Genomic DNA, 12,322 nt, shown 5'->3' with positions numbered 1-12,322 from the left:
ACATATTATGAGATTTTGATAGCAACTGTAATGATTTATAGATCAATTAGTATAGAACTGATATCTTTTTGATATTATGTTTTCTGATCCATGAACATGGAATATCTCTCTCCACTTATTTAATCGTCTTTAATGTCAAACTTTTATATTTTTCTTAATGAAGACTTTATACATTTGATTAAATTTATTAAGTACTCTAGGGCTTTTGTTGCTGTTTTACAATAGCAATGGTGTCTTTTATGAATTTTATTTTCTGATTGCTATGGTTTATAAAATGCAATTGATTTTTGCAAATTACTAAACAGCCACCTTACCAAATGTTCCTATTATTTCTATATTTGAAGAGTCGATAAAGTGTTCTATGTAAACAGTCAAATTAACCTGCATATAATGCCAGAGGGTTTTTTCTCCCCCTCCTTTCCAATTCTTAGGTGTCTAATTTTTTTTTTGAAAGAAATTTTGCACTGGCTAGGATAGCCACACAATGTTGAATAGAAAATGTGCTAACAAATATTCTTGTTGTCTTTCTGATTTTAAAGATGATGTTTTTAATGTTTCTCTATTGTGTATGTTTGTTGTAAAATTTTTATAGATAACCTTAATCAAATTGAGAAAATTCCCTTGCATTTTATTGCTTTTTAATCATAAAACTATACTGAATTTATCAAATATTTTTGTGAATCTAATGAAGTGATCATATGGATTTTTCCCTTTAACCTTTTAATGTGGTAAATGATACTAATATATTTTCTAAAATTAAACCATATCTGCATTTCTGGGATAAATCTAGAAACTGTAAAAAAGACTGCATAAGTATTCACCATAAATGCTATCTTCAAACTATAAAGAGCCTTAAAAGCCAAGGGAAAAAATATATAATATGATATTGACCAGAGAACCACTGAAGGGTTCTGACAGGGAACTAATAAGATTAGAGCTCCTAAAAGCCCAGTGGACAGAGAGATTCAGTTCCATTTCACATATATGGAGATGTAGAATAAACACAGCCATTTTGGAAGCAGTGACAATAATCTCCAGTGTGACTAATGGACAGGAAGGCTTGCTCTTCCTTGTTGTGTTGCTTTTGCACTTTCCAGTGTGTCAAAATGGTCCAATGAATCAGTCCTGTTAATACAATGTTGTGTTTACCAAAAGGTCTCAAACATAGATTACCTATTCAAAGGATTAAAGCTCAACAAAATGCAATTCATACCAAAGCCTCCCTGAAAGAAGTGACTTGGTGATACCCACCGGGCTGGTTAGGGAAAGGACATCTGGTCTTCCCACTATATCTGGAGCCCTTCCCACCCTTGATACAGGGGCAAGGCTTGACATCAGACAGATCCTAAGGTCTCTTTCTTCCCCTGCTCTGCAGCTCTGTGATGACATGGGAACTCTGAAGTAGAGTCTAGATCTCTGCTTTCTGGAAGGTACAAGCTTCGTGGCAACTCAGTGACCTTCCAAGGAACAGGAAAGTGAGGAAAGAGAGAAGGTGAGTGCTCAGCGAAGTTAAGAATCTTGTACAAGATCACAGAGATAATAAGTTATAAAGATGGAAGCTGAGTTCAGGTGTCCCTGACTAGAATCAACCCAAGCTATTTTCACCAGAGTCTACACCCTCCAGCAGGATAGAATATACATATATACAAGCGTGCAAACACACGTCTCAACCTAGGGTCACATGGCTCAGGCAGAGATACTAAATATCCCCATTCCCTCCCCCAAATCTTTCTCCCTCCATACATACCAAGTCTTAATTAGTTAGTCCCTATACACAGCCCACTCCCACTCTCTAAAGGCCCCAATGTGCTCAGTTCTTTATGCTAGACACGGCTGGTGGATCCCCCTCCCCACCTGTGAAACACAGACCACACAGAGGTATATTCCCACTCTCATGTCCATGTTCAGTGTCTATAAGATCATACTTTTCACTCTACCCAGACCCAGCCAAAATTACACACACACACACACACACACACACACACACACACACACACACACGTTTCTCTAGGCAGATTCAATCACAAAATGTTTTCTCCTGAAGTTTTTATTAGCAAATGCCCTTACTCTAAGCACAAACTGTTTGATTTTTCCAAGAGCAAAGAATGGCTCCAAACTTGACCATCCCTTAAGTTTCAGCCTCTATTGACTCTTTTTTTTTTCAATATATGAAGTTTATTGTCAAATTGGTTTCCATACAACACCCAGTGCTCATCCCAAAAGGTGCCCTCCTCAATACCCATCACCCACCCTCCCCACCCTCCCACCCCCCATCAACCCTCAGTTTGTTCTCAGTTTTTAAGAGTCTCTTATGCTTTGGCTCTCTCCCACTCTAACCTCTTTTTTTTTTCCTTCCCCTCCCCCATGGGTTTCTGTTAAGTTTCTCAGGATCCACATAAGAGTGAAAACATATGGTATCTGTCTTTCTCTGTATAAGCCTCTATTGACTCTTAAATACTGAGAACAAACTGAGGGTTGAAGGGGGGTGGGGGAGAGGGGAAAGTGGGTGATGGGCATTGAGGAGTGCACTTGTTGGGATGAGCACTGGGTGCTGTATGGAAACCAATTTGACAATAAATTATATTTTTAAAAAGTTTCAGTCTCTATTAAAACCATACCAGGTTTCAAGAACTTCCAGCCAGTCCAAATGAGGTAAGTGAGACTTCCAGGTTTCACGATATGGCAAGAGGCATAAAGCCTACCAAATTCCCTCCATAGTTGATATTAATTTATATATGCCCCTTCCACCAGACCTCAACCTCTGGCTACTTAACAAAGGAGCATTCATTTGTGCTGAGATGCTCAGAGTTTCAATAACATTCAAGTTGAGCCATATCTAAGATTTAAATATATCAACAACAGTAGACATGGTGAGAAAGTACTGGCCAGGCAGAATCCTTGCTGTTTCCTATAGAATTAGACAGAAATAGTCATCAAAGCCATTTTCCACTTAAGCTGCAGCAGAATAAGACAAGTCAACTTTGTCAAATAAGACAAGTCACTACAAATCTGGCTTAAAATTTAATTAAATCTTACACACTGTCCTGTTAGTAGTAAACATACCTCCATGAACCACCACTGCTGCCATGGTGAACACAGGGAAGTGAGTAATTCCATGTTGCTGCTGTTGAAAGGCCAACAACCCCTTCAATAAATAGCCCAGAGAAAGAGAGTATTGCAAGATGGCTCAGACTTAATTCACATTCTCACTGATGCCATTTAAGAAGTCATACATATGAGGGGTGCCTGAGTGGTTCAGCTGGTTAAATCTCTGACTCTTGATCTTAGTTCAGGTCATGATCTCATGGTTTGTGAATTCGAACCCCACTTCCGGCTCCTTCCCAACAGCGTGGAGCCTGCTTAAGATTCTGTCTCTCCCTTTACCCCTCTCCCCACCTCTCCCTCACTCTCAAAAGAAGCAAACTTGAAAAAAAAAAAGTCATACATATGAGACAGTCAAGACTCATAACCCTAAGAAGGATGAACATAGCTGTCCCTTCCTTCCTGGGTTCTCCCATTCTCTTTTCCCTTGGGCTAGCCTGTGACAGTGGCCTCTCCCGTGTCTCCTACTACAGTGGCTATCCCCCATTCTGGATGCCCTCCCTCCAAGTACTTCCTGCACACTATTGCAACATTAATCCCTAAAAGGTCATTCTGATCACATCTTTCAGATTCTCACTGCTCACAGATTTCTTCAGGGGTCATGAGGATTGTAGGCTAGAGGCTCAGTCAGAGCCACCTGCTTCCATTTATTCTGTGTATTGTGTGTCCATGTAGAATTTCCTTTCAAAGAACTATAGAGCTAAAAACCTGAAACATTACCAGACTATAGGATAAAGTCATGGTACCTTGCTTAGTATTCAAGGTCCTCCTTGACCTGGACTGAATCTAAATCCCAGCCCTATCTCTTCCTCAAATATTTACTGAGAACCTGTTTTCTACTGAGCAGATGAAATTATTCACTATAGACAGATTCTGCCTTCCTTTTCTTCTATCATAATCTAAATACCTGTTCTTTCAGGACCAATTAAGGTTGCCTCTTCTATGAAGTCCTCTGTATACTTCAGTCCTAAGTGATCTCTGTCTTCCTAAATTCCTCAACTATTTCTGTCCTATAACTGAACTGGCATATAGATTTGATTATGTTTTCATGGTATCTATCTAACAACCCACTCCTCTCCTACTAGATGAAACATACCTGGTGGACAAGGAACATGGGTCTTTACATGGCTTAGCCTGCCCAGCATAGGGCCACACCCACAGCAGGCCCCCATCCCATGTTTGTCATCAATGAACTCTGACCTGAAAACCCTTCACTTGTCCCTACAAACTGATAAACAGTAGAGCAGAGTGGAAGAGTCTGCCTCAACCAATGACTCAAAGCCTAACCATTTATTTTTTTAAGTTTTTTTATTTATTTATTAGAATCCCAAGCAGGCTCCACACTGTCAGTGCAGAGCCCGATGTGGGGCTTGAACTCAAGAACCATAAGATCATGATCTGAGCTAAAACCAAGAGTCAGATGTTTAACCGACTGAGCCACGCAAGAGCTCTCTCCCCACCCCTTTTTTTCCCCCAGCCTAATAACTTAAAAAAGTGAATGTGGGATAGGTTTTCAGAGTTAAAATACAAATCAATACACACAAAATGTTACAGAAGTTCTAAATAAAAATAGAGAAGTTTTAAATAACAAGCCCTCTCAGCACACCACCTCCCACAGCCGTTTCTCCTGCCCTCCCTTGTCCTCTAAATTCTACATACCCAAAGTCTATTTTGACTCCCTCACATTTTGCACAGTAACTCATACTCAGCCTATGCAATACTGATGCCCTCCACCCTCCCTACTCTTCCTCAAGCCTACTGTTCTTTCTGTATCCTCTATCTCAGAGGCAAAACCAACTGCCCACTCACCTATCCAAAGCAGAAAGTGGGATGTCATCCTTGATATGCTCTTCCCATTTTCACCCCCCTCCCATACAACCCCAAGTGCTCCTTTAATCTCTCTCCACTCCATTCCCTTCTCACAGTCATAATCCCCTTCCTGCCTTGTATACAACCATATCCTCCTCCTTGACTCCAGAGTGACATTTAGAGAATATTAGTAAGAGCAAAGGATGTTCTATGTGAAACCTCTCACTGGTTCCTCACTGCGTCCAGAATAAATCTCAGAGACCTCTCCTGGCCCTTTATAACCCCATCATTGCCCTGAAGACTTCTTGCTACTACAGTACTGAAATACTTGCACCTAAATACACCAGGCTCTTTTGCCCCACCCCACTCATTTCTACCAGCCCTTCAAGCCTTCATGCTGGAAGTCTTCCCTAGCATCTTCCACTACCCACGAGATTAACTTCCCTTCTTCTGTGTTCCCACAGTACTCTGTGCTTCCTTCCATATAAATTGTAATTACCTCTTACTTTTCTGTCTCCCCCACAGTGGGGGGGAGTGCTGTTAAATGTTTAACAGTTGGTTGCGAGGGAGAGAGCCCTGATTTGTAACATTTGCCAATTTCCATGGTGTAAATACTCCCACCATGTCAGATTTCAAGCTACCAACATGTTGTCACTGAGCATGTAGAATTGGAAAAAGATGTGCAGCAGCACACCATTATACCCCTACACAGTATTTCCATTATAAAGACACAAGAGTCATAATCTAAAAGGCATAGACCACAGTAAAATCATTGATTTGGGGGTATTCATTATTCTTATCTATAATTTATTATTAAGTTATATAATTTATTTTTAGCAAAGAGCATATTTAATAGAATGACTCACAATATTCCTGACAATTTAACAAGCAGCTCTTTCAAATGGGTAAGTGCTGGCTCCAGCACATTGCTGCCAACCTTAGACTTTAAGCTCCCTGAGAACCAGGATGCTATCTAATTTCCCTCTGCATTCTGGACTTCTGGTACATGGCAGGTGCTCAATAAATAATCAGTGAGTAAATGATTAGATAGGTAAGTAAATAAGGTGTAACTAGCAACTATTCCATCTTTCCTCACTTCTCCTCATTAAAATAATTATGGCTTTGTGTGTCTCAACTCCCCCTCCTTGTACTCCCTAAGAAGGGAGGGTTCTTTCTTAGCCAGTCTAGTCCTCTGTGTTGGTCATACAGAATAAAGAGGATGCAGGGAGAGAGAAAGGCATCATCAACTAGAGAAGAGGGAAGGAAGCAAGAGGGGATGTTACTTAGTGTGTCAGTTCTTAGGCTCTTTCCATTGCTGAGGAAACTTCATGCAAGGAATGGAAAGGAGAACACTTCTAGAGAAAGCACGTGGGCAGGGTAGGAGACGGAAAAGCCTCAGAGCAGGTTGACTATGCAGAAGTGTTTGGGGGATCTGCCAAGTTAGGAGCTCCAGGGCACCCAGGGTATGAGAGAGTGTGGAGGAGAAGAAAGGAAAACCAAGAAATGCTGCTGAAGCTTAGGAACTGCCATCCCCTCTAAAAGCCTTCAAGAGATGCAAATAAAGTTCAGGGAGAGTGGGCTAATGGTGGGCCACATACAAAGAGCCCAAGCACATCATGTTCAAGCTACAGATGACAGAGAATAAAGAGAAGCAAAGTCACCTCAAGAAGGCAAAACAACTCTGAGACGGAGTAAGACTACGATGAATATGCTAAAATCCCTCAACAAAGCAAGTGTCGTTTAGAAAGGGAAACTGGAAAACAAGAATCAGAGACAGCCCCTTGTCCAGCTCAGGGCACACTATCTAGGAAAGAGATAACTTAATCATCATGGTCTGACCTGGTTCAGCTTCAGGCCAGATCCTTGTGGTAAAGCTTGAAACCTATAAATATTTGAATGCCATAACTCAGTCCCTAGCTCACCATGCAGCCTTTGGTAATTGTGGCCTCCCCCATGATCCTCCTTCAGGAATCAAGAATGTGGTAACAGGTCTTCAGGAACATCCAGAGCACTCTTCACTGAAAATTAATAAAGTGCCTTTCTGACTGTTGTACTTTCAGTTCTCATGAGTTCATCAGCATGACTGTGCTTCTCCAAGTGTGGGCAGCAGTGGGACAGTGACAGAATAGGGTTTCTCTACCTACAGGACTCTGAGCAAACTACAGAGATAGCGTGTATCCCAATCCTGAAGTTCAAGGTCAAAATGACCAAATTCAAGTTTCTACTTTTGGGTTAACAGAGGACCTGTCACTTGAAGATGGCTGGGCAGCAGGATTCAGGACTAGATGGTACAGTCCTGTCATCAAGAAACACCACCCACACACAGGCTACCACAAAGCTCATATTCTTCATACCTTTTCAGTGGTGCCACCTGAGTTCACGGCATTAGGCTGAGCCCTTGCAACGGCCCACATGCACACATGGAAGATGTTCATCAGTAAGCTATAGCTCTGGCTAAGAGTTAATAACAGCATTTACCGAAAGCTGATAGTACGTTAAAGCACTTTGCCTCCATGATCTCATTTTATCTTCAGAACCTCCCTATTATCCCCAGAAGCACTGAGATAAAACTCGTCTGGAAGTCCCAGGTAACTACTGAATGGAGAATTGACACTCAAACCCAGGTCTATCTGATCTGATCTGGCCTATGTTCTTAATAGCAATGTTCAATGACTTGGGACAATGTCCACAGCCTACTGGGCCAAGGGAGCTCAATCCTTCTGTCTCACTCCTTGAGGCTTTTCACTGTACAGCCAAACCAGGCCAAATGAAAAAGACTGAACCCTCTAGGACCTGTGACATTGCACTACCTTACTCCGCTGACTGTGGGGAAACTTCAGCATATATTACAGTTGATATTATTATTAACTGTAGTGACTTCACATAAGTCCATTGTGATTGGTCAAAGCTGGGGAGCAGCTCTGCCATTCCTATGATGTGCTCCTTGGTCAACAAGCTCAAGAACAAGTATGTTGCTAATCACAGTCCTAAGAGCCCAGTTCACAGTTTTCTTCATAACCTGGAGTGGGGGAGGGGCAGGGGAATCTTTTAAGTGGGCTGTGAAAAAATGTAAAACACAAGAGAAGCACTTGTGTTCAGATAGACAGAATGACACAAGGAGAGAGGGAGGCTAAAAGAAAACACAACCCTTGTTATGTGGCATTTCGAGAGCCAAGCTTCTATTTGGGTTGAACAGAAGAGCAGAGCTCTTCCAAGTGTATAGTCTTGATAAAAGCTTCAACAGACTTTGCTAAGTTAAAAAGAAAAGTCCAGGAAAGTTGTGCTGGAAGTTTGAAAATCCTTATAAATGATTTTAAAAAGTTACAGAATTTCCAGCTTAAGAACAACTGAACTTATTTAATAGGAAAAAAACTAAGAATAAAGCATGTTCAAGTTATTTTTTATTATGGTTTATTTATATTCTTTTCAGGCTAACCTAGTTTTAGGGTCCATCCAGCAATTGAAAAGAATTAGGTCACTTCTACAATGGCAAATTTCATCAAATAAAGCACTTGCTTTAGAAAACTAACCCCAAAAATGTTCCTGTCTACATGTGTCTGAACATTCTAAAACCTAACAAGCAAAGTCCTGAAAACCCAAATCTGGGTATGGGGAAATCAAGTGGCTTCAGTGACTTTGTTTTTTACAGTTAAAAACCTTACTTCACCAACAAATATTTCCAAAATGGAAAATTTGGTTTCAATTATCATGGTTGAAATGCACATCTGCTTCAGGCAGCAGTGATGCCCAAAATTTTCTACAAGTTTCTATCCATGACTACTAGTAGTGGGAGAGGACTCAAGGAATGCTGTGGGAAGAGAGAAAAGACAAGGGTATTCAATACTTGCCTCTTCTCTGGGGGGGGGGGGGGGGGGGTCTTGCTAGTATCTTACCTGCCAATGCCAGTCTCAGCATTTAAAGAATTATCAGCTAAGTCATGTCTTCTCAAAAAATATGATCTGTTTGTGGATCAAGGGTGAAAAAAATCTCTTCTGGTTCTGAAGTTCCCTGAGAAGGAGCAGGCTCTCTTTCATAAGGATGAGCCGTTCTCCTGTGAACTGCTCCCACAAATTCATGGCAGAGTGCTGGGTGCATGGTGCCCCTCTCAAGCAGGTACACACCAGTGCTTCTGATGAAGAAAACCACAATTTTAGGAAAAATGGACAACTAGTTTCCCCTTTGTATTATGCCTCTTCCGAAAGTTGTTCTCTGCAAATCTTGCAGATATATCAGACACTGAGCCTGGAAAAAAAATTTTTTTGAAGATTTTATTTTTAAGTAATCTCTACATCCAACGTGGGGCTCGAACTCACAACCCTGAGATCAAGAATTACATGCTTTATCAACTGAGCCAGCCAGACATCCCTGGAAAAAATTTTTTTAAACTGTAGCAATATACATAACATGAAATTGTCCATTTTAACCACTTTTAAGGATACAGTCAGTGAAATTTAATACATTCATGTTGTTGTGCAACCATCACCAACACATACGTTTCCAGAGTATAACAAGGCTGATCGGCCCACAAGACTGATTTCCAGAACTGAAATAAAATCCTAAGAGCAAGAGCAACTCCCATTTTCAATGTCTATCTGCTCTACAAGCACACATACCCATACATACACACAATTTATCACTGTAGTAGTTGAAAGCCAGAGACCCTTTCCCTTCATAAAACAGAATGCAGAGTCATCTTCCTGTGACTGATCAAGAAACAGTGATTCTTCACAAAGGGAGATGGGAATCTCAGCATCAGCAGGTCCCTTAGGGAGCTGGAGAGCTTGGGGGATACAGCAAAGGTGTGTGCAAACTCATATGTTCTTCTTGAGATTTTGACTGAACACAAGTGTATCTGGTTCATAGTTCCAAACCACTAAAGGCATCCAGATGCCACAGGAAGTCTATAAAAAGGAGGATTAAGGTAGGTGTTGGTGAAAACTAGCAGAGGAAATGCCAAGCCCCGTGTGGTATCTCACTATGAGGAGATGGATGGTTCAGGTAGAAGCAAGAGAAGGATCCTGATAAGCTCTCCCCAGTTTTCTCATGGGAAAAGTCCCACATAGGCTGCTTTAGATGATAAACATAGAAAGTCCTTAAAACAAGCTTTGGTTAGTATCCCAGCACGAGTCATGGGGTACACCAGGGCAATAGATGAACACCAAAGATAAAACGACTATTTACCTAGTACCTAGTCTGTGCCACACACATTTTACTAGATGCTTTATATATATATATTACCTCATTTGATCCTCACAAAAACTCTATGAGGTACAGATACTGTTATTACTCCCTTTATACCAAAAAGAAAAATTATCTATGACTAAATGTGACACACTCAAGGTCACACAGTTCATAAAGGAGATTCACTGCAAGGCCTGTGTTACTCTAAATCCCAGGCTTTCAATTAATAGCCTTTTAAGGGAGAAGTTATTTTCATACCCTCATGGCAAAGAAAGAAAATTGTTCAGTAGAAATCTCTTGGCTGAAAAAATCTTAATGCTTAAAAACAGCCAATTAAGCTTCAGCAGGTTAAGTGCGGAACAAGCACACATTCAGGATTCCTCCAGTTGCTGGAGGTTTGACATGTGATCCTAGGCTAGTCACTCAGCTTCTCCAACCCTGGCTTTCCCAGGGAACTTGTAAAACCAGGCTACTTCCCCTGTTCTCGGCCTACAAAAGCATTCCATAGGGTCAATGACCCGTGCTGAGATAATAAGGCCGATAGCCAAAGATGAACCTATTGGCCAAAGGTTTCAATCTCTTCTCTCACCAAGTTTCCTCTTAGTTATCACTGCTTCCCACAAAAGTTATCAGTTCATCACCAAACAATTAGGCAGCACCTACTATGCATGCAGCCACACAGTGATGAGTGAGGAGTGTTCAGAGTGGCACCATCCTTACCTCCTGAAGACATGTCTCTGAGTCTGGGGGCTTGTAAGACACATGAAACAAAAGCACAAAAAGATCTGGTGGGTGAGCCTATTATTCTGTATCCAACTATGGACACAAACCTGAGGTACTGGAATTCAGAAGAACATCACCCGGGACTAGAAAAGCTGAGGTTTCCAACACAAAATAGGAATTTAAAACAGCCTTGTTAGATGGATAACTTTAGGAAAAGAAGATGGGAAAAGGCATTCCAGGCAAAAGGAACGCCAGGAGCTAAGGATGTGGGGCTGGATGGAGCAGTATACAGGATGTATGGTCACAAAACAGACCAAAAGATTGCTTGGTGGGGGTATGGGTAAGCAGAGCAAATGCAGACTGAGCCAGATTTCAGAGGACTTGAATGCCTGACATGGTGAGCTGGACGTGAAGTGGAAACAAACAGTAGTGAGCTGGGTGACATGGTGAACCTTGGAAGCTGCTCAATTTGTATTTCTTGACTACTCTCTGCCTCCAGTAGGGGAAAGACAAAAGAACATGTGCAAAAAGCAGGTGTTATAAAGCCCAGGACATCAGCCTTCCCAGCAGAGAGGCACCAGAGCATCGAAGAACAAGAGATCTCCTAGAGGGCAAAGACTCATTACATTTCTGAAAACAGAAGATGCCCAAAAATGCTCAGGAAGCAGTACCCTGATCAGCTACTGCTAGTCTCACAAGGACCCTTCAGCCCCCACACACCACCAGTCAAGCAAATGAGCCTGATCCAGAACCTCTAAACCACGATTCACCTCGCCCCTGCCCTTCTACTAACTATCACACCAACAGAAGGTGAGGACACGACCCACCTCTGCTCCCAGCCTAGGAAACAGGCCTCCGGATGCTCTGTTGCCCAGCAGGCCACACAGAGTCCAACACTAAGCCCCTGTTGCAAAAACCGCTGAGGGAGAAGCTGCAGCAGCAGCACACTCAGACTAAAAAGTCCCAGACTCTTCCTGCGGGAGTCACATGGAGAAATGCAGTCCCTGGGGCCTCTTCAGACAGGAAGACACCCAACAATCATGCCAATTTTAACAGGGTCTAGAGATGTTTAATGGCATCATTCTGCCCCATGAGATGCACCAGTGGAGACAATACGTGCAAAAGAAAGTGTTTATTGAGGTACAAACCAGTGCTGAGTTAGATGAACCTGTTACCATTCAACCAGCCAGTTATCATCTGCATCAAACCTGCAACTCAAAGCAGCACTCCCCCCACTCCCGCAATGGTGCACTGCCACACCTCACCCCTCCCTGCCTAATGCTCCATGCTGTCTCCTCATCTCAGGAAAAATGGCAAGCCTTGTTCTCTACCAGCCGCAGACCCACAGAACCAAAAAGCTGACACAACAGGAGGAGACGTTTTAGCACAGAAGAATGACCCACCCCCGCACTGCATAGAGTACCTCTGAAATAAAAGAATCAGATCCTCAGATAATAGTTTAAAATGCATATATGCACGTGCCTGCCAGAAAATAAACTCTCACTAG

The 12,322-nt window shown here is 42.0% G+C and overlaps 1 protein-coding gene across 9 annotated transcripts in view; it reads right to left on the bottom strand.

Annotated features, from left to right (window-relative positions):
- The window catches only part of KLHL3 (kelch like family member 3), a 278,377-nt gene that overhangs the window by 102,075 nt on the left and 163,980 nt on the right, over positions 1–12,322 (bottom strand). The window lies entirely within an intron of this gene.

The sequence above is a fragment of the Neofelis nebulosa genome, chromosome 1 (genome assembly GCF_028018385.1).
Source record: "Neofelis nebulosa isolate mNeoNeb1 chromosome 1, mNeoNeb1.pri, whole genome shotgun sequence".
Taxonomy (NCBI): Eukaryota; Metazoa; Chordata; class Mammalia; order Carnivora; family Felidae; genus Neofelis; species Neofelis nebulosa.
The sequence above is the reverse complement of the archived record's forward strand: the minus strand, read 5'-3'. Positions and strand labels throughout refer to the sequence as shown.